The 19,763-nt window shown below is 48.8% G+C and overlaps 1 long non-coding RNA gene across 1 annotated transcript in view; it reads left to right on the top strand.

Moving 5' to 3' along the window:
* Positions 1-19,763, top strand: part of LOC144507766 (uncharacterized) — a 124,673-nt gene that overhangs the window by 35,953 nt on the left and 68,957 nt on the right. The window contains exon 2 of the long non-coding RNA XR_013500140.1: positions 644-773. This is a non-coding gene — a long non-coding RNA (uncharacterized LOC144507766). The remainder of the gene's footprint in view (positions 1-643; positions 774-19,763) is intronic.

Here is a 19,763-nt window from a genome sequence, read left to right as displayed (position 1 = left end):
AAGTGGCAGAAGGGGACATGAGGAAAAACTGTTTTATGCAGAGGGTGGTGGGTGTCTGGAATTCACTGCCCGAGTTGGGGGTGGAGGCCGAGACCCTAAACTCTTTTAAAAAGCACCTGGATCTGCACCTTAAGTGCTGTAAGCTACAGAGCTACGGGCCAGAAAGTGGAATTAGAATGGTGTCCTCGGGCTAGCATGGACAAGATGGTCCGACTAGCCTCCTGCAGTGCTGTAGCTTTCCTATGGTTCGATGTTGAATACATTAAATATGGAAAGATATCTAACTTTAATGAAAAGTGTGTAGCAATTTTCTGCCTTCAGTCAAAGATAGTTCCCATTCAAAAGAAACATTTCAGCTAATGAACTGAGTAAAATGTCAATGGAAAAGTGTGAAGAAGCAGGTTTATATAACCACTAACCATTAGGAAAAGAAAGTGAATTTCATTTCTCACAATGAATGGTTTTTAATCTAAGAACTGCTTCTGCTCTGAGTAAGTTATTAGGGATGGATCAAAGGAACTATTCAATCAACAGGACTTGACGGTAATGAGAGGCACCAGTTTAACACAGCCACTTATTTCTCATCGTTACAGTTTCTCTTCATTCATTGTGATATTTTACTGTAACCATCTCCTCTTTGCAGACGGGGTAAATGGATCTGGTCTAGTGTTTGCTGTGATGTTGCAACGCTCTTAAGAGTTCGGATGACCTTCCAAGGAGCCTACAGTTAAACGGTCAGCTTTACATAGACAACACCTCCGCAATCAATTGGGGTAAGGGGTCTGATTTGGTTTGATTTGATTTATTATTGATGTGGAGATAAGACCATAAGACATAGGAGCAGAGTTAGGCCACTCAGCCCATCGAGTCTGCTCTGCCTTTCAATCATGGCTAATATGTTTCTCAACCCCATTCTCCCGCCTTTTCCCCGTAACCTTTGATCCTCTTACCAATCAAGACCCAATATATCTCTGTCTTAAAGATACTCAATGACCTGGCCTCCACAGCCTTCTGTGGCAAAGAGTTCCGCAGATGCCAGCGTTGGACTGGGGTGGGCACAGTAAGACGTCTCACAACACCAGGGTTAAAATCCAACAGGTTTATTTGGAATGACGAGCTTTCAGAGCACTGCTCCTTCATCGGGTCAGTGGCCATTCACTCACTCCCACTCACTTGATGAAGGAGCAGTGCTCCGAAAGCTCTTGATTCCAAATAAACCTGTTGGACTTTAACCTGGAGTTGTGAGACTTCTTACTGATTTATTATTGTCGCATGTATTGGTATACAGTGAAAAGTATTGTTTCTTGCGCGCAAAACAGACAAAGCATACCGTTCATAGAGAAGAAAAGAAGAGGTTGCAAAATGTAGAGTTACAGTCATAGCTAGGGTGTAGAGAAAGATCAACTTAGTGTGAGGTAGGTCCATTCAAAAGTCTGACAGCAGCAGTGAAGAAGCTGTTCTTGAGACGATTGGTATGTGACCTCAGACTTTTGTATCTTTTTCCCGATGGGAGAAGGTGGAAGATATTATGCCTGTGATGCGTGGTTATGCTGCCTGCTTTTCCGAAGCAGTGGGAAGTGTAGACAGAGTCAATGGATGGGAGGCTGGTTTGAGTGATGGACTGGGCTTCGTTCATGACCCTTTGTAGTTTCTTGCAGTCTTGGGCAGAGCAGGAGTCATACCAAGCTGTGATACAACCAGAAAGAATGCTTTGTATAGTGCATCTGTAAAAGTTGGTGAGAGTTGTAGCAGACTTCCAAATTTCCTTAGCCTCCTGAGAAAGTAGAGGCATTGGTGGTCTTTCTTAACTATAGCATTGGCATGGAGGGACCAGGACAGGTTGTTGGTGATCTGGACACCTAAAAACCTGAAGCTCTCGACCATTTCCATTTCGTCCCCATTGATGTAGACAGGGGCATGTTCTCCACTACGCTCCTGAAGTCGATGACTATCTTTGTATTGTTGACATTGAGGGAGAGATTATTGTGGCCGCACCAGTTCACCGGATTCTCTATCTCATTCCTGTACTCTGTCTCGTCATTGTTTGAGATCCGACCCATTACGGTGGTGTCGTCAGCAAACTTGAAAATGGAGTTGGAGGGGAATTTGGCCACACAGTCATAGATGTAGAAGGAGTATGGTAGGGGGCTGAGAACACAGCCTTGTGGGGGACCGGTGTTGAGGATAACTGTAGAGAAGTTTGTGCAACATACGGTCCGACTGCATTGAGAGGGTAGTAGGCTCCCCTAGTGGGTCAATGGGTGTCAGGAATTTATAACCGGGAGATTGATTCAGAGGGAGATTTAAGATGGAGGGTGTTTGGAAAAGTCCAAAACTAGGGCAGCTGTAAATAATTGCTAATAAATCCAACCGGACACTCATGAGAAAGTCTTTCACCCAAAAGGCTTTTGGGGATGTGAAACTCGCTACTGGAGCAGTGGAGGCAGATAGCGTAGATGTTCTGGGGAGAGCTGGATAAACACAAGGGAGAAAGTAACAGAAGGATCTAGAAACATAGAAAACAGAAGCAGGAGGAGGCCATTCGGCCCTTTGAGCCTGCTCTCCATTCATTATGATCATGGCTGATCATCAAATCCAATATCCTGATCCCGCCTCCTCCCCAAATCCCTTGATCCCTTTAGTCCCAAGAGCTATGTCTATACAAGCTCAAGGCGGGATTTTCCGGCCGTGCTCGTCCCAAGATTGATAGGGTTGTTAAGAAGGCGTACGGTGTGTTAGCTTTTATTGGTAGAGGGATTGAGTTTCGGAGCCAGGAGGTCATGCTGCAACTGTACAAAACTCTGGTGCGGCCGCATTTGAAGTATTGCGTACAGTTCTGGTCACCGTATTATAGGAAAGATGTGGAAGTGTTGGAAAGGGTGCAGAGGAGATTTACCAGGATGTTGCCTGGTATGGTGGGAAAATCGTATGAGGAAAGGCTGAGGGACTTGAGGTTGTTTTTGTTAGAGAGAAGAAGGTTAAGTGGTGACTGAATAGAGGCATACAAGATGATCAGAGAATTAGATAGGGTGGATAGTGAGAGCCTTTTTCCTCGGATGGTGATGGCTAGCACGAGGGGACATAGCTTTAAATTGAGGGGCGAGAGATACAGGACAGATGTTAGAGGTAGGTTCTTTACTCAGAGAGTAGTAAGGGCGTGGAATGCCCTGCCTGCAGCAGTGGTGGACTCGTCAACATTAAGAGCATTCAAATGCTTATTGGATAAACATATGGATGATATTGGAATAGTGTAGATTAGAGGGGCTTTAGATTGGTTCCACTGGTCGGTGCAACATCGAGGGCCGAAGGGTCTGTACTGCGCTGTAATGTTCTATGTTCTATGTTCTAAGATGGGAAAATCCCGCCCGAGGTCAACGGACCTTTGCGTGATCCGCACCCCCCCACCCGCCCTCTACAATTCCCATGGCGGGTAGGATGGGAAAATCCCACACACAGAATGAGATGAGGAAGGGTTGAAGGAGGCTCAATGAAGCCTCCTTCAAGGGAGGCGATGGTCGAGTGGTATTATCGCTAGACTATTAATCCAGAAACTCAGCTAATGTTCTGGGGACCCGGATTTGGGGACCCGGGTTCGAATCCCGCCACAGCAGATGGTGGAATTTGAATTCAATTTTTTTAAAATCTGGAATTAGGAATCTACTGATGACCATGAAACCATTGTCGGAAAAACCCATCTGGTTCACTTATGTCCTTTAGGGAAGGAAATCTGCCATCCTTACCTGGTCTGGCCTACATGTGACTCCAGGGCCACAGCAATGTGTTTGACTCTTAACTGCTGTCGGGCAACTAGGGATGGGCAATAAATGCTGGCCCAGCAGCGACACCCATGTCCCAGGAATGAATAAATAAAACAGCGGTTGGGCCAAATGGCCTGTTCCAGTACCGTAAATTCTATCTCGTAACTCCTACCGACAACAATTTGAATTTGTATAGCGCCTTTATAGTAACCCATCTCAAGGCACCACGGGGGCCAAACAGAGAAATTAGCCAGAGGGCGTATTAGGAATGGCGACGGAGGTTTGGCTGAAGGGGTAGATTTTGCGGAGGGACTGAAGGGAGAAGGGACAAGAGAGGCGTCGAGACACTTAGGGATAAAATTCAAGAGGTCAGGGTCTGGATAGCTAAAAGCCCGGCCGGCAGCTGTGCAGGGAAGGAATTCAGGGACGCACAGCAATCCTGGAGATAGTGGGAACGCAATCAAAGGTTATGGGGGGAAAGCAGGATTAGGCTATTGAGTTGAATGATCAGCCATGATGGTGATGAATGGTGGAGCAGGCTCGAAGGGCCAAATCCTTTCAAAGGGACTTGAACTGGGGAGGCAGTAGCACAGTGGTATTGTCGCTGGATTAATGGGGTAATGCTGTCGGGTAATGCTCTGGGGACCAGGGTTCAAATCCCACCACAGCCGATGGTGAAATTTGACCTCAATAAAAATCTGGAATTAAAAGTCTAATGATAATCAAGAAACAATTGTCGGTTGTCATAAAAACCCATTTCTGGATAGTCACATGAGCAGCCTGGGAATGGAGGGATACAAACGATTGGTCTAGTTGGACCAAGGAGCGGCACAGGCTTGGAGGGCCGACGGGCCTGTTTCCTGTGCTGTACTGTTCTTTGTTCTTTGTTCTTTGAATGGCCTCCTCCTGCTCCTATCTCCCATGTTTCCACGAAAACCTGATTGGACACTAAGGGGCAATTTGGCATGGCCAATCCACCCGACCTGCAAGTCTTTGGAACCCTACAGTGAGATTTAAAACAAGTTCAAAGTGGGTTCGGGTTGACTGGAATCTCCGCAAATCTTTGCAGTAATGATTAGACGGATGGTGAATCAGGCCACAGAAAGGTCCACCTTAATCTCCCATATCTGATTCTGCCACAGCAGCTGAATATTTACACATCTCCTCCAGGAGCTTTGAATCCAGATTTTCTGATTGCAAAAAAAAAAATTAAATATCTCACTTTCCTTCCCAAGGGCATCATATTGCATTCTGTTTCCGCTCCCTGCTGTAAAATTTATGAGTGTGAGAGAAAAGAGATTTAAATGTAAAACAGTCAAATTTGTCATCTCCTCCAGCCGTCTGAAACATTGAATGTTCACAGGCCTGCGCGCAGGGCACACTCTTCAATTCGTCAGCCCGGCACCCGCAAATGTAACCGCAAGGGACACTCACAGGAAAGCCGCCTCACCGGACTCGCTGCTTCCTCAGGCAGGTCGTCCCAATGCTGAGAGAAAGACAACAGCGACAGGGCAACATGAGAGGGCAATGCCACCAACCTCCTGTCCCTGTCTCCTCCACAGTGACTCAGTGACAAGCTGTCAACGCACCTTGAGAAAAGAGGCCCATGGAGGCCATTAGGGGCTGGGGGGATGGGGGGGTGGGGTGATTTTTCTCAATACATCTCCCGGGGCACATATTTCTTATATAAGGGGCGGCAGGGTGGCACAGTGGGTTAGCACTGCTGCTTCGCAGCGCCAGGGACCCGGGGTCGATTCCCAGCCTCGGGTCACTGTCTGTGCTGAGTCTGCACGTTCTCCCCCGTGTCTGCGTGGGTTTCCTCCCACAGTCTGACAGACGTACTGGTTAGAGTGCATTGACCCAAACAGGCGCCGGACTGTGGCGACGAGGGGAATTTCACAGTAACTTCATTGCAGTGTTAATGTCAGCCTTACTCGTGACTAATTTATAAACTTTAGACTTTTCTTGATGGTGTCTTTCACGACTGCTGCCAGGGACTGTAGGGAGCGGGGCAGCCAATACACGCACAGCAAGCTCCCATGCTCAACAACTGATTACATCATCGGTTCAATTCCATTCGATTTCGGCCTGGGGTCACTGTCTGTGTGGAGCTTTTGCACGTTCTCCCCGTGTCTGCGTGGGTTTCCTCCAGGTGCTCCGGTTTCCTCCCACAGTCCAAAGATGTGCAGGTTAGGTGGATTGGCCATGCTAAATTGCCTCTGAGTGTCCAAAGATGTTTAGGTTAGGTGGATTGGCCATGCTAAATTGCGTCTTAGTGTCCAAAGATGTGCAGGTTAGGTGGATTGGCCATGCTAAATTGCCCCTTAGTGTCCAAAGATGTGCAGGTTAGGTGGATTGGCCATGCTAAATTGTCCCTTAGTGTCCAAAGATGTGCAGGTTAGGTGGATTGGCCATGCTAAATTGTCCCTTAGTGTCCAAAGATGTGCAGGTTAGGTGGATTGGCCATGCCAAATTGTCCCTTAGTGTCCAAAGATGTGCAGGTTGGGTGGATTGGCCATGCTAAATTGCCCCTTAGTGTCCAAAGATGTGCAGGTTGGGTGGGTTGGCCATGCTAAATTGCACCTTAGTGTCCAAAGATGTATACATTCGGGAATTAGTGGGGTAAATACGTGGGGTTACAGGAAAGGGCCCGAGTGGGATCCTCTGTTGGAGAGTCAGTGCAGAGCCGATGGGCCGAATGGCCTTGTTTTACATTCTCAGGATTCTATGATAATCCATTTTGGTGACATTAGTTGAGGGGTAAGCATTGGCCAGGGATACCTGGGGTGTGGGGTGGGGGGGGCGCGGGGGCGGGGGGGGGGGGGGGGGTGGAGGGGTAAGGGACATCGCTGGGGGGTAACGCCCACCCTACCTCCTTCTATTCTTTAAAGTGGTGGCCTTGTGTTCTCTGATGTCCACCTGAGAGGGCAGACAGCGCTGTGGTTTAACATCTCATCGAATGGACAACTGCAGCGAGGGTTTGGATTGTGTGCTGTGAGCCTGACTGTGGTTCTGCCTAACAACTCAGTGCCTGCCCCTAGCTCGCCGCAGTTACCCACACATGACCATCGGGCAGTCGACCCCGGCACCTGGGGTGTCAGCACGGAACCGAGATGAGAAGACGTGAAGACTGGTGAAGGGGAAAGGAGGAATTAAATTGAGCTGCACCAATTATCAGTGGTGCAACGATATTAATAGAATGATTGATTCTTCCTCTCCCGCTTTCATCTGCAATGCTTCTTCGGGCGCCATACATCCAGAATGATCTGCAGTGCTCAAATCTCTGGAGCCTCATCTCCGTGTTTGGGAGGGTGGGAGCTACGCGGTGAGGCGAAACAGAGATAGGCCTCAGGCCTGAAGATCTCCTGTTCCACTGCAAGGCATAGCCAGCGGAACTTTGGGCGGGGGGGGGGGGGGGGGGGGGAGCAGAAGTTAAAAAAATCCTATTTAAAACTCGACCCTCCGGCCTACACCCACTCCTCATTAGAGAGTGCGGAGCAGGCTGCCAGAACTATGAGTGGGTGAGAGATTATGAGCACTCTGAGAATGCTGGTGCATCCAACTTGTTATTGTTCCCAGTTGAGTTCAATTTATCCGGAGATAGATCTCAGAAGAGCCAATTTGTCAAAGTGAAGCCCTCTCATCTACTTGGAGAGCTACATTTCTCCCAGAGGCCAGAAACACTCCCCCTTCTGCTTTCAACACCAGCCTAGGCTGCAGGATGCCTCTGAGCAAGATGGTAATAAGCTCGCCAGAGCTTTCAGTGTGCAAAAAAAATGAAAGCCTGCAAGTGTCGTCTGCTGTGTTGTGTTGCTTGGATTAAAGAGACTGGGGAGGCAATGGCCTAGTTGTATTGTCGCTAGATTATTAATCCAGAAACTCAGCTCATGTTCTGGGGACCCAGGTTTGAATCCCGCCAAGGCAGATGATGGGATATGAATTCAATAAAAATAAAGTATCTGGAATTAAGAATCTACTGATGACGATGAATCGATTGTTGGAAAAACCCATTTGATTCACTAAGGGAAGGAAATCTGCCATCCTTACCCGGTCTGCCCTACAGGGAGGTGATGGTCGAGTGGTATTATCGCTCGACTATTAATCTGGAAACTTAGCTAATGTTCTGGGGACCCGGGTTCGAATCCCGCCACGGCAGATGGTGGAATTTGAATTCAATAAAAAATATCTGGAATTAAGAATCTACTGATGACCATGAAACCATTGTTGGAAAAACCCATCTGGTTCACTAATGTCCTTTAGGGAAGGAAATCTGCCATCCTTACCCGGTCTGCCCTACAGGGAGGTGATGGTCGAGTGGTATTATCGCTCGACTATTAATCTGGAAACTTAGCTAATGTTCTGGGGACCCGGGTTCGAATCCCGCCACGGCAGATGGTGGAATTTGAATTCAATAAAAAATATCTGGAATTAAGAATCTACTGATGACCATGAAACCATTGTTGGAAAAACCCATCTGGTTCACTAATGTCCTTTAGGGAAGGAAATCTGCCATCCTTACCCGGTCTGGCCTACATGCGATTCCAGATCCACAGCAACGTGGTGGGTGGCACAGTGGCACTGTTGCCTCACAGCGCCAGGGACCCGGGTACGATTCCCGGCTTGGGTCACTGTCTGTGTGGAGTCTGTATGTTCTCCCCGTGTCTGCATGGGTTTCCTCCGGGTGCTCCAGTTTCCTCCCACAGGCCGAAAGACGTGCTGGTTAGGTAGATTGGCCATGCTAAATTCTCCCTCAGTGTACCCAAACAGGCGACTAGGGGATTTTCACAGTAACTTAATTGCAGTGTTAATGAAAGTCTACTTGTGATACGAATAAATAAGCTTCAAAACTTTAACTGACTCTCAACTGCCCCTCTGAAATGGCCTCGCCAAGGGCAACGAGGGATGTGCAATGAATGCTGCCCAGCCAGCGACGCCCATGTCCCACGGACAAATAGAAAAAAGGCTTGAAGCTTCACTATTAGGCACAACCCCCCCTTCCCTCCCCCACCAACTATCCACCCACCATCTCTCCCACAGTCTGCACTGTGGTTGGCAGCACTACAGCTGCATGGTCAGTGGGTAAAAGTCCATCAGTTTGCCAGCTGCCCACTGGGCATCTTGCGACTCCTCCAGCAGCCAAGGATCAGGGCAGGCAACACTGCTGCCCGTCGCGAGCTGAGCCTCTCTGCGCTTACTCACACATGACCATTGGGCGAGGCACTCTGGGTGCCAGCATGGAACCAACAAGAGAGGAGACCACTGGTCAAGAGGAACATTAATTTCAGCCGCGCAAATGATTGACAACGCAATATTAATAGAAAGATTAGTATATTTCCTCTCCCTCCCTCATTTGCCAATCCTTTGAGTGTCGGTACAAAACAGTGCATCCGCCACAAGGGTGCAAAGCACATCAGAACACAGAAACAAAGCTCCATCTAATCATTGAATTATAAAAAACCCTGCAGTGCAGAAGGGGGTCATTAGGCCCATCGAGTCTGCACCGACTCTCTGACAAAGTTTCTTACCCAAGCCCACCCCCGCCCTCCCCCCACACCTATCCTATCCCCATAACCTTGCACATTTACCATGGACAATCCATCAAACATATTAGACCATAAGACAATAAGACATAGGAGCAGAATTAGGCCACTCAGCCCATCAAGTCTACTCCGCCATTCAATCATGGCTGATATTTTTCTCATCCCCATTCTCCTGCCTTTTCCCCATAACCCCTGATTCCCTTATTAATCAAGAACCTATCTATCTCTGTCTTAAAGACACTCAATGACCCGGCCTCCACAGCCTTCTGCGGCAAAGAGTTCCACACATTCACCACTCTCTGGCTGAAGAAATTCCTCCTCATCTCTGTTTTAAAGGATCGTCCCTTTAGCCTGAGGTTGTGCCCTCTGGTTCTAGTTTTTCCTACGAGTGGAAACACCCTCTCCACGTCCACTCTATCCGGGCCTCGCAGTATCCAGTAAGTTTCAATAAGAAGCCCCCATCATCCTTCTAAGCTCCAACGAGTACAGACCCAGAATCATCAACAGTTCCCCATACGACAAGCTCTTCATTCCAGGGATCATTCTTGTGAACCTCCTCTGGACCCTTTCCAAGGCCAACACATCCTTCCTTAGATATGGGGCCCAAAACTGCTCACAATACTCCAAATGGGGTCTGACCAGAGACTTATACAGCCTCAGAAGTACATCCCTGCTCTTGTATTCTAGCCCTCTGACAGGGCGGCACAGTGGCACATTGGTTAGCACTGCTGCCTCACAGTGCCAGGGACCCGGGTTCGATTCCCGGCTTGGGTCACTGTCTGTGTGGAGTTTGCACGTTCTCCCCGTGTCTGTGTGGGTTTCCTCCGGGTGCTCCGGTTTCCTCCCATGCTCCAAAGATGTGCGGGTTAGGTGGATTGGCCATGCTAAATTGACCCTTAGTGTCAGGGGGACTAGTTAGTGTAAATGCATGGGGTTATGGGGATAGTGCCTGGGTGGGATTGTGATCGGTGCAGACTCGATGGGCCAAATGGCCTCCTTCTGCACTGTAGGATTCTATGACTCACTTGACATGAATGCTAACACTGTATTTGCCTTCCTAACTGCCGACTGAACCTGCACGTTAACCTTAAGAGAATCTTGAACAATGACTCCCCAAATCCCTTTGCGTTTCTGATTTCCTAAGCATTTTGCCATTTAGAAAATAGGCCATGTTCATTTTGGATGAAGGGTCATCCTGACTCGAAACGTTGGCTCTATTCTCTCTCCACAGATGCTGGTCAGACCTGCTGAGATTTCTGTTTTAGCGTGTGAAGCACACTCACTCCCAGGTCAGCTCCAGCCTAATCCATCGCAGGCCAGCCGATATTGTGAGGAGAGTTGTCCACCGTCTCTGCAATCACCTGTGTCAGCTGGTCTGAGCTAACACTCAGCCTAATCGCAGGGAAACGCCCTTAAGCACCAAAGGTCCCGCAATGACCAATCCGTTCGGTTTGCCGTGCACTGCATAAACTCAAATGAATTGCTTGAACTGTGATAAAGGTCAATTATTGACACCTGATTTGATTTGATTTTGATTTGATTTATTATTGTCACATGTATTAGCATACAGTGAAAAGTATTGTCTCCTGCACGCTATATAGACAAAGCATGCCGTTCATAGAGAAGGAAAGAGAAGGCATTTGGAATACTGCGCCCAGTTCTGGTCGCCACACTACCAGAAGGACGTGGAGGCTTTAGAGAGAGTGCAGAGGAGGTTTACCAGGATGTTGCCTGGTCTGGAAGGGCTTAGTTATGAGGAGAGATTGGATAAACTGGGGTTGTTCTCACTGGAAAGACGGAGGATGAGGGATGACCTAATAGAGGTGTATAAAATTATGAAGGCATAGATAGGGTGAACGGTGGGAAGCTTTTTGCCAGGTCGGTGGTGACGTTCACGAGGGGTCATAGGTTCAAGGGGAGAGGGGGGAGGTTTAACACGGATATCAGAAGGACATAATTTACACAGAGGGTGGTGGGGGCCTGGAATGCGCTGCCGGGCAAGGTGGTGGAGGTGGACACACTGGGAACGTTTAAGACTTATCTAGAGAGCCACATGAACGGAGTGGGAATGGAGGGATACAAAAGAATGGTCTAGTTTGGACCAGGGAGCGGCGCGGGCTTGGAGGGCCGAAGGCCTGTTCCTGTGCTGTATTGTTCTTTGTTCTCTTTGTTCTTTGTTTGAAAGGAGAGAGTGCAGAATGTAGTGTTACAGTCATAGCTAGGGTGTAGAGAAAGATCAATTAAATGCAAGGTAGGTCTATTCAAAAGTCTGACACAGCAGGGAAGAAGCTTTCCTTGAGTTGGTTGGTACGTGACCTCAGACTTTTGTATCTTTTTCCCGAAGGAAGAAGGTGGAAGAGAGAATATCCGCGGGGTGCGTGGGGTCCTTAATTATGCTGGCTGCTTTTCCAAGGCAGCGGGAAGTGTAGACAGAGTCAATGGATGGGAGGCTGGTTTGGGTGATGGACTGGGCTTCATTCACGACCTTTTGTAGTTCCTTGCGGTCTTGGGCAGAACAGGAGCCCCACCAAGCTGTGATACAACCTGGGAGTCGAAGCATAGCTTTCTCTTACCTTAACTCCGTTTGGTCCCAAAGGCGATAGCATGTTTGATTTGTTGATATAATCACGCATATCACAATGGCACAGTGGTTGGCACCGCTGCCCCACAGTGCCAGGAACCTGGGTTCAATTCCGGGTGACTGTCTGTGTGGAGTTTGCACGTTCTCCCTCGTGTCTGCGTGGGTTTCCTCCGGATGCTCTGGTTTCCTCCCACATTGCAAAAATGTGCAGTTTAGGTGGATAGGCTAACTAAATTACCCCTTTGTGTCTAAAGATGTGGACTGATCATGGTAAATTGACCCATGGGACCTGATTTTACCATTTTCATTCTAAGTGCTGAATCTGGGCGTAATTCAGATCCGACTTGGAAATCTGCTCTCTGGCGCCCCCCCATACGCACTCAGCCTGAAAAAAAATCGCGAGTCCCATTCGCGCTGCGGGCGGGGCTTAGCGCGCCCGAAACGATTGGAGCTCCGAACTGCGCATGCGCAGTTAGAAAAAAATTTGAAAATCGCGCCGCTGTCACATCACTCCCGAGCCGCAGAAAGCGGATAAACTGGCCCGGGAGCGAAAAGTGGGAGCGATGGCCCCCACAGACATCACCTCCACCCCCACAACATAACTGTCCCCCTTATCCACCACTGCCGCCCCCCCCGCCCCAGCTACTCAGACCGATCATGACCCTCTGCCCCCTTTCCACCCCACCGATCGCCTGCAGAGTGGCAGCGGACCTCCCTGCCCCTGCCCCCCCGCGCCTCCCCCCACCAGAGAATGATTGGGCCTCCCCAACCCCCCACCCCCAGAGAAAGTTTGGGCCTCCCCCCCACCACCAGACAACAATCTGGCCTCCCTCCCCCCCCCCGCCCCCCCACCAGAGATACATCTGACCCGCCTCCTCCTCCCTCCCCCCCCAGCAGAGAATGATCGGGCCTCCCTTCTCCCACCCCCCCCACTCACCAGAGAATGATCTAGCCCGCCTCCTCCTCCCTCCCCACCACCGATCTGAGTCAGAGAGCCGTTGGAAGCTCTGAACCTACCTCTTCAGAAGCTGGAGCGCCCGAAACAGACCTTTGTCGAGCAAGTCTATTTCGCGCCGAATCTGGATGCGCCAACGCAATGGTAAAGGGGGAAATGCTGATAAAGTTGGACGGGCAGTTCATTAATTCAATTTAAATGCATGCAAATGCATTTAAATCGCTGTTGCGCCCGTTTCGGGCGCGAATCGGACTGCGGCCATTTTCGGGTCTTGGTGAAGTGGGCATCTGCGCGGACGCGGGCGCGGATCGCGTTAATGGCCTCACACCCGACTTTACCACGTTTGCATGCCCGAAAACGGGCGTGATGCGATGGTAAAATTGGGCTCTTAGTGTCCCAAGATGTGCAGGTTAGGTGGATTGGCCATGCTATATTGGCCTTTAGTGTCCCAAGATGTGCAGGTTAGGTGGATTGGCCATGCTATATTGGCCTTTATTGTCCCAAGATGTGCAGGTTAGGTGGACTGGCCACGCTATATTGGCCTTTAGTTGGGGGAGGGGGGGGGGGGGGATTAATGGGGTAAATACATGGGGTTATGGGGATAGGGCCTGGATGGGATTGTTGTCGGTGCAGGCTCGATGGGCCAAATGGCCTCCTTCTGCACTGTAGGGATTCTATGGATAATAAAATGTTTCCATTTTTTAAAAGAATGGCAATTGAGCTAAATACCTTTAAATAAACGTGATTGGAGACAAGTAGGTCCAGTCTCACTCTGGTTGGCGGGATGGAGCGGGTGTGGGAGGGGGTGAGGGAGCCGGGGTGGGGGGAACCTCCTGTTTTATCCGATGGGACATCCAGAGGTTACGGGAGGGCGCAATGAGCCACAACGACAGGTCAGCTTAGACTGTGTGGTCACGTCTCCGAGGACGAGGGTGGAACCCACAACTTTCACCCAAGCATGCTCAGCGCTGTTGGCACCTCAGCCGTACGCTACGGGGCAGGGGGGATAATGCATTTGTTCTGTATGGAAGAATCCTCCTTCCGCATATTTGCAAAGGTGATCATAGTCTCCAGCTTGGTGATATGTGCAGGTTATGTTAAAAGAAGGCACTGCAGTGTGGAACACAAAAGTTTATTTCGTACCTCAAGCATTCATTATTGATCTGAGGTCTTTTTCAAAATTGGAAGCTAGATGATAAATTCTTGAATCCCTTATATCCATAAGAGAAGCTGCGAATCGCAATGGAAATAAAGTATGAATAAATAAACCCAATCAATAGCTTTATCCTAATTTATTCAAAGCGAGCTTGACTTTGCATTACATGCTGAACGGTAAGGAAAATTGATTCTTTCGTTTTTAGTTGAAGGAGGGGAATAAATTGGGTGCGGAGTGAGGACTGGGAGTTTGCAGAATATGAGGGGAAAGAGTTATTGACAACTGCTGGGCTGATTGGAACACAGTAAGAAGTTTAACAACACCAGGTTAAAGTCCAACAGGTTTATTTGGTAGCAAAAGCCACACAAGCTTTCGGAGCTCTAAGCCCCTTCTTCAGGTGAGTGGGAATTCTGTTCACAAACAGAGCTTATAAAGACACAGACTCAATTTACATGAATAATGGTTGGAATGCGAATACTTACAGCTAATCAAGTCTTTAAGATACAAACAACGTGAATGGAGAGAGCATCAAGACAGGCTAAAAAGATGTGTATTGTCTCCAGACAAGACAGCCAGTGAAACTCTGCAGGTCCAGGCAAGCTGTGGGGGTTACAAATAGTGTGACATGAACCCAATATCCCGGTTGAGGCTGGTTGAGCGGAGAAGCTACGGCATCTCCTCCGGAGCCTTCAACATGTCATTGATGAAGACGAACATCTTGCCAAGGCCATCCCCACACCCCCACTTCTTGCCTTCAAACAACCGCACAACCTCAAACAGACCATTGTCCGCAGCAAACTACCCAGCCTTCAGGAGAACAGTGACCACGACACCACACAACCCTGCCACAGCAACCTCTGCAAGACGTGCCGGATCATTGACACAGATGCCATCATCTCACGTGAGAACACCATCCACCAGGTACACGGTACATACTCTTGCAACTCGGCCAACATTGTCTACCTGATACCATGCAGGAAAGGATGTCCCGAGGCATGGTACATTGGGGAAACTATGCAGACGCTGCGACAACAGATGAATGAACACCGCTCGACAATCACCAGGGCAAGACTGTTCTCTTCCTGTTGGGGAGCACTTCAGCGGTCACGGGCATTCGGCCTCTGATATTCGGGTAAGCGTTCTCCAAGGCGGCCTTCACGACACACGACGGCGCAGAGTCGCTGAGCAGAAACTGATAGCCAAATTCCGCACACACGAGGACGGCCTCAACCGGGATATTGGGTTCATGTCACACTATTTGCATTAGTATTGCATGAATTGAAAGTATTTACAGCTCTGAAGTGGGCCATTCAGCCCATCTGGTCTATGCTGCTGTTAATACCGCACACTAGCCTCCTCCCACTCCTCTTCATCCCACTCCATCAACACATCCTTCTACTGAGTTCACTGTCATGTATTTAACTCACTTCCACTTCAATACATCAATACCTCAACCTGGTGGTCGCCAGGATAAAGGCTTTATTGGTGGCACAGTGACACAGTGGTTAGCGCTGAGCCAGGAATCGAACCCGGGTCCCTGACGCTGTGAGGCAGCAGTGCTAACCACTGTGCTGCCCTGCACTGGAACTAGGCAAGAGTATGATGCAGATGTTAGCAGGAATCGAATTTGGAATTGAGATGAATGGGGTTGGCAAAAGAGTTCATGTTTGGGATAATTATATCACTGCCCAGTAACAATGGAGCCAATGGGGAGGGGTGTCCAGTGTGAGTTATTAGCTTCGAATGATCCAGCCCCGTATCGCCCTTAATTACCAGTTAATCTACTGCGAACGGGAGCATCTCCAGGTCACTAATGCATTCACGCCAGCTGCCTTTCTTAAAGATGGGCGCAGTAGGAAATTCTCAAATCTGCTCAAGTGTAAGGAACTCGATGGAGAATTTATTTCCACTCATCTCCACAAAAGAATGGTCACTAAAGATCCAGGTCCCCAACGTCGAAAGGGAGAGTGCAAAGCGTAGGTTCACACTGACATCCACGGACTATTAACTCCACTGGTGGGTCTCGCATCCACATGCTTATTTTCACTGATTGCTACTTAACCAGTGTTAACGCGTGGTACAGTCACGCACTTGCATCGCTCTAATAACCCGTTCAGGAGATTGGCATGCCAAACAGACGTGGGTCGAACATTTCCTGCCATGCAGGGGGTCCCAATGCATTTGGTACCCAACAAAGATTCTTTCTGGAGTTCGGTCAGTGTTGCAATGTAGGAAACACAGCAGCTAAAGTGCGCACAGCAATGTCCCACAAACAGCAATCTGATATCCACCAGATAATCTGTTTTCCAAAACCTCGCTTTCACAATCCCTACAGTGCAGAAGGAGGCCATGCGGCCCATCGAGCCTGCACAGACCACAATCCCACCCCAGCCCCTATCCCCGTAACCCCACGTATTTACCCTAGCTAGTCCCCCTGACACTAAGGGGCAATTTAGTTTGGCCAATCCCGCACATCTTTGGACTCTGGGAGGAAACCGGAGCGCCTGGAGGAAACCCAAGCAGACACGGGGAGAACGCAGACAATGACCCAAGCCGGGAATCAAACCCCAGCTCCCTGGTGCTGTGAGGCAGCAGTGCTAACCACTGTGCCACCATGCCACCCCAACAGTGGCATGTGGTTAGCAATGTTGCCTCACAGCGCCAGGGACCCAAGTTCAATTCCGGCCTCAGGTCACTGTCTGTGCGGAGTCTGCACATTCTCCCCGTGTCTATGTGGGTTTCCTCCGGGTGCTCCAGTTTCCACCCACCCTCCAAAGATGTGCAGGTTAGATAAATTGGCCATGCTAAATTGCCCCTTAGTGTCCAAAGATGTGTAGGTTAGGTGGATTGGCCATGCTAAATTGCCCCTTAGTGTCCAAAGATGTGCAGGTTAGGTGGATCAATGGGGTAAATACTTGAGATTACGAGGAACAGGTCTGGTTGGGATTTTTCCTTAGTGTCGGGGGATTATGTGGGGTTACAAGGATAGGATCTGGGTGGGATTGTTATTGATGCAGACTCGATGGGCCGAATGGCCTCCTTCTGCACTGTAGGGATTCTATGAACTAAAGGAATTTACAACAGGAAGTTAAAAGTGAATTCTCAATGTGTAATCCTGCACCGGGGGCTGAATTGTACTTTCCAATGCCTGGTCCAATTACCCCCTGTTTCTTAACATAATTTCCCTTGGTATTGCAAGTGCCCTGCCGCAGAAGATTAATTAAGATATATATATGATGTCTCCCTGGAACAGCCTGCCAGTGAGATTGATTTGCTGGGGAATGACAGATGAGAGGAGCTTTGATTTATCAGGTAAAGACAGAGCAAATTGTCAATTAATCAACTCTTTAGGAGATTTCAAAGGATTTCACTTTGCAGCCGGTGAAATGATTTTTAAGTGTAGTCGGTGTAAGCAGATCCGATGGTCAACTTCCACATCGGCCAGTCTCTCAAACAGAGGTGAGCTGAATCGCTTCTACCACACACGCTAGTTAAGAAAGCCCCACCAACACCTCTACGTTCTCAGGAAGCTAAGAAAATTCGCCAAGTCCGCTACGACTCTCACCAACTTTTACAGATGCACCGTAGGAAGCATTCTTTCTGGTTGTATCACAGCTTGGTATGGGCTCCTGCTCCGCCCAAGACCACAAGGAACTACAAACAGTAGTGAATGTAGCCCAATCCATCACGCAAACCAGCCTCTCATCCATTGACTCTGTCTACACTACCCATTGCCTCGGAAAAGCAGCCAGCATAATCAAGGACCCCATGCACCCTGGACACACTCTCTTAAAGTAAAGTTTATTTATTAGTCACAAGTAAGGCTTACATTAACACTGCAATGAAGTTACTGCGAAATTCCCCTAGTCGCCACAGTCCGATACCTGTTCGGGTCAATGCACCTAACCAGCACGTCTTTCCAAATGTGGGAGTAAACCGGAGCACCCGGAAGAAACCCATGCAGACACAGGGAGAACGTGCAAACTCCACACAGACAGTGATCCAAGCCGGGAGTCGGACCCGGGTCCCTGTTGCTGTGAAGCAGCAGTGCTAACCACTGTGCTACCATGCCGCACCATTCTCTCTTCCACCTTTTTCCATCGGGAAAAAGATACAAAAGTCTGAGGTCACGTACCAACCGACTCAAGAACAGCTTCTTCCCTGCTGCCGTCAGACTTTTGAATGGACCTCCCTCGCACTAAGTTGGTCTTTCTCTGCAGCCTAGTGACAGTGTAGGGTGGCACGGTGGCACAGTGGTTAGCACTGCTGCCTCACAGCTCCAGGGACCTGGGTTCGATTCTTGACTTGGGTCACCGTCTGTGTGGAGTTTGCATGTTCTCCCCGTGTCTGCGTGGGTTTCCTCCGGTTTCCTCCCACAGTCCAAAGATGTGCGGATTATGTGCATTGGCCATGCTACATCGTTCCTTAGTGTCCCAGGATGCGTAGGTTAGAGGGATTAGCGGGGTAAATATGTGGGGTTACGGGGATCGGGCCTGAGTGGGATTGATGTCAGTGCGGACTCTGTGGGCCGAATGGCCTCCTTCTGCGCTGTAGAGATTCAATGATAAGGAGGGCTATCACAGCTTTATACAACTGAATGCTCCCTTGCCTGGACTGCAGAAAACAGCCTATTTATCAACTTCTCGATTCTTTTTAAACACCTCTATTAGTTCATCCTTTAATCACATTGAACCCATTTTGCATCCATCCTCATGGGCAGATGTGTCTGCCACTTAAAAACCCATTCAATAGATGTCATCTCCAACTATGTCACACTTCCTCAGCCCTGCACTGAACTGCGAAGCCATGATGTGGAGATGCCGGCGTTGGACTGGGGTGAACACAGTAAGAAGTTTAACAACACCAGGTTAAAGTCCAACGGGTTTATTTGGTAGCAAAAACCACACAATCTTTCAGAGCCCCAAGCCCCTTCTTCAGGTGAGTGGGAATTCTGTTCACAAACAGAGTTTATAAAGACACAGACTTAATTTACATGAATAATGGTTGGAATGCGAATACTTACAACTAATCAAGTCTTTAAGAAACAAAACAATGTGAGTGGAGAGAGCATCAAGACAGGCTAAAAAGATGTGTATTGTCTCCAGACAAGACAGCCAGTGAAACTCTGTGGGGGTTACAAATAGTGTGACATGAACCCAATATCCCGGTTGAGGCCGTCCTCGAGTGTGCGGAACTTGACTATCAGTTTCTGCTCAGCGACTCTGCGCCGTCGTGTGTCGCGAAGGCCGCCTTGGAGAACGCTTACCCGAATATCAGAAACTGATAGCCAAGTTCCGCACACACGAGGACGGCCTCAACCGGGATATTGGGTTCATGGCACACTATTTGTAACCCCCACAGAGTTTCACTGTCTGTCTTGTCTGGAGACAATACACATCTTTTTAGCCTGTCTTGATGCTCTCTCCACTCACATTGTTTTGTTTCTTAAAGACTTGATTAGTTGTAAGTATTCGCATTCCAACCATTATTCATGTAAATTGAGTTTGTGTCTTTATATGCTCTGTTTGTGAACAGAATTCCCACTCACCTGAAGAAGGGGCTTGCAGCTCCGAAAGCTTGTGTGGCTTTTGCTACCAAATAAACCTGTTGGACTTTAACCTGGTGTTGTTGAACTGCGAACCCAGACCAGCTGGTGGAGCGATGTCTAACCCCTGAGAGCCAAGAATGGCAAGCCAAGTCAGTACCAATTGTCTACATCGAAGGGTTAACCAGCCAAGTAAAATTTATTTATTTATTAGTGTCACAAGGAGGC

Source organism: Mustelus asterias, chromosome 19 (genome assembly GCF_964213995.1).
Source record: "Mustelus asterias chromosome 19, sMusAst1.hap1.1, whole genome shotgun sequence".
Lineage (NCBI taxonomy): Eukaryota > Metazoa > Chordata > Chondrichthyes > Carcharhiniformes > Triakidae > Mustelus > Mustelus asterias.
This window is presented reverse-complemented; position numbering and strand designations above follow the sequence as displayed.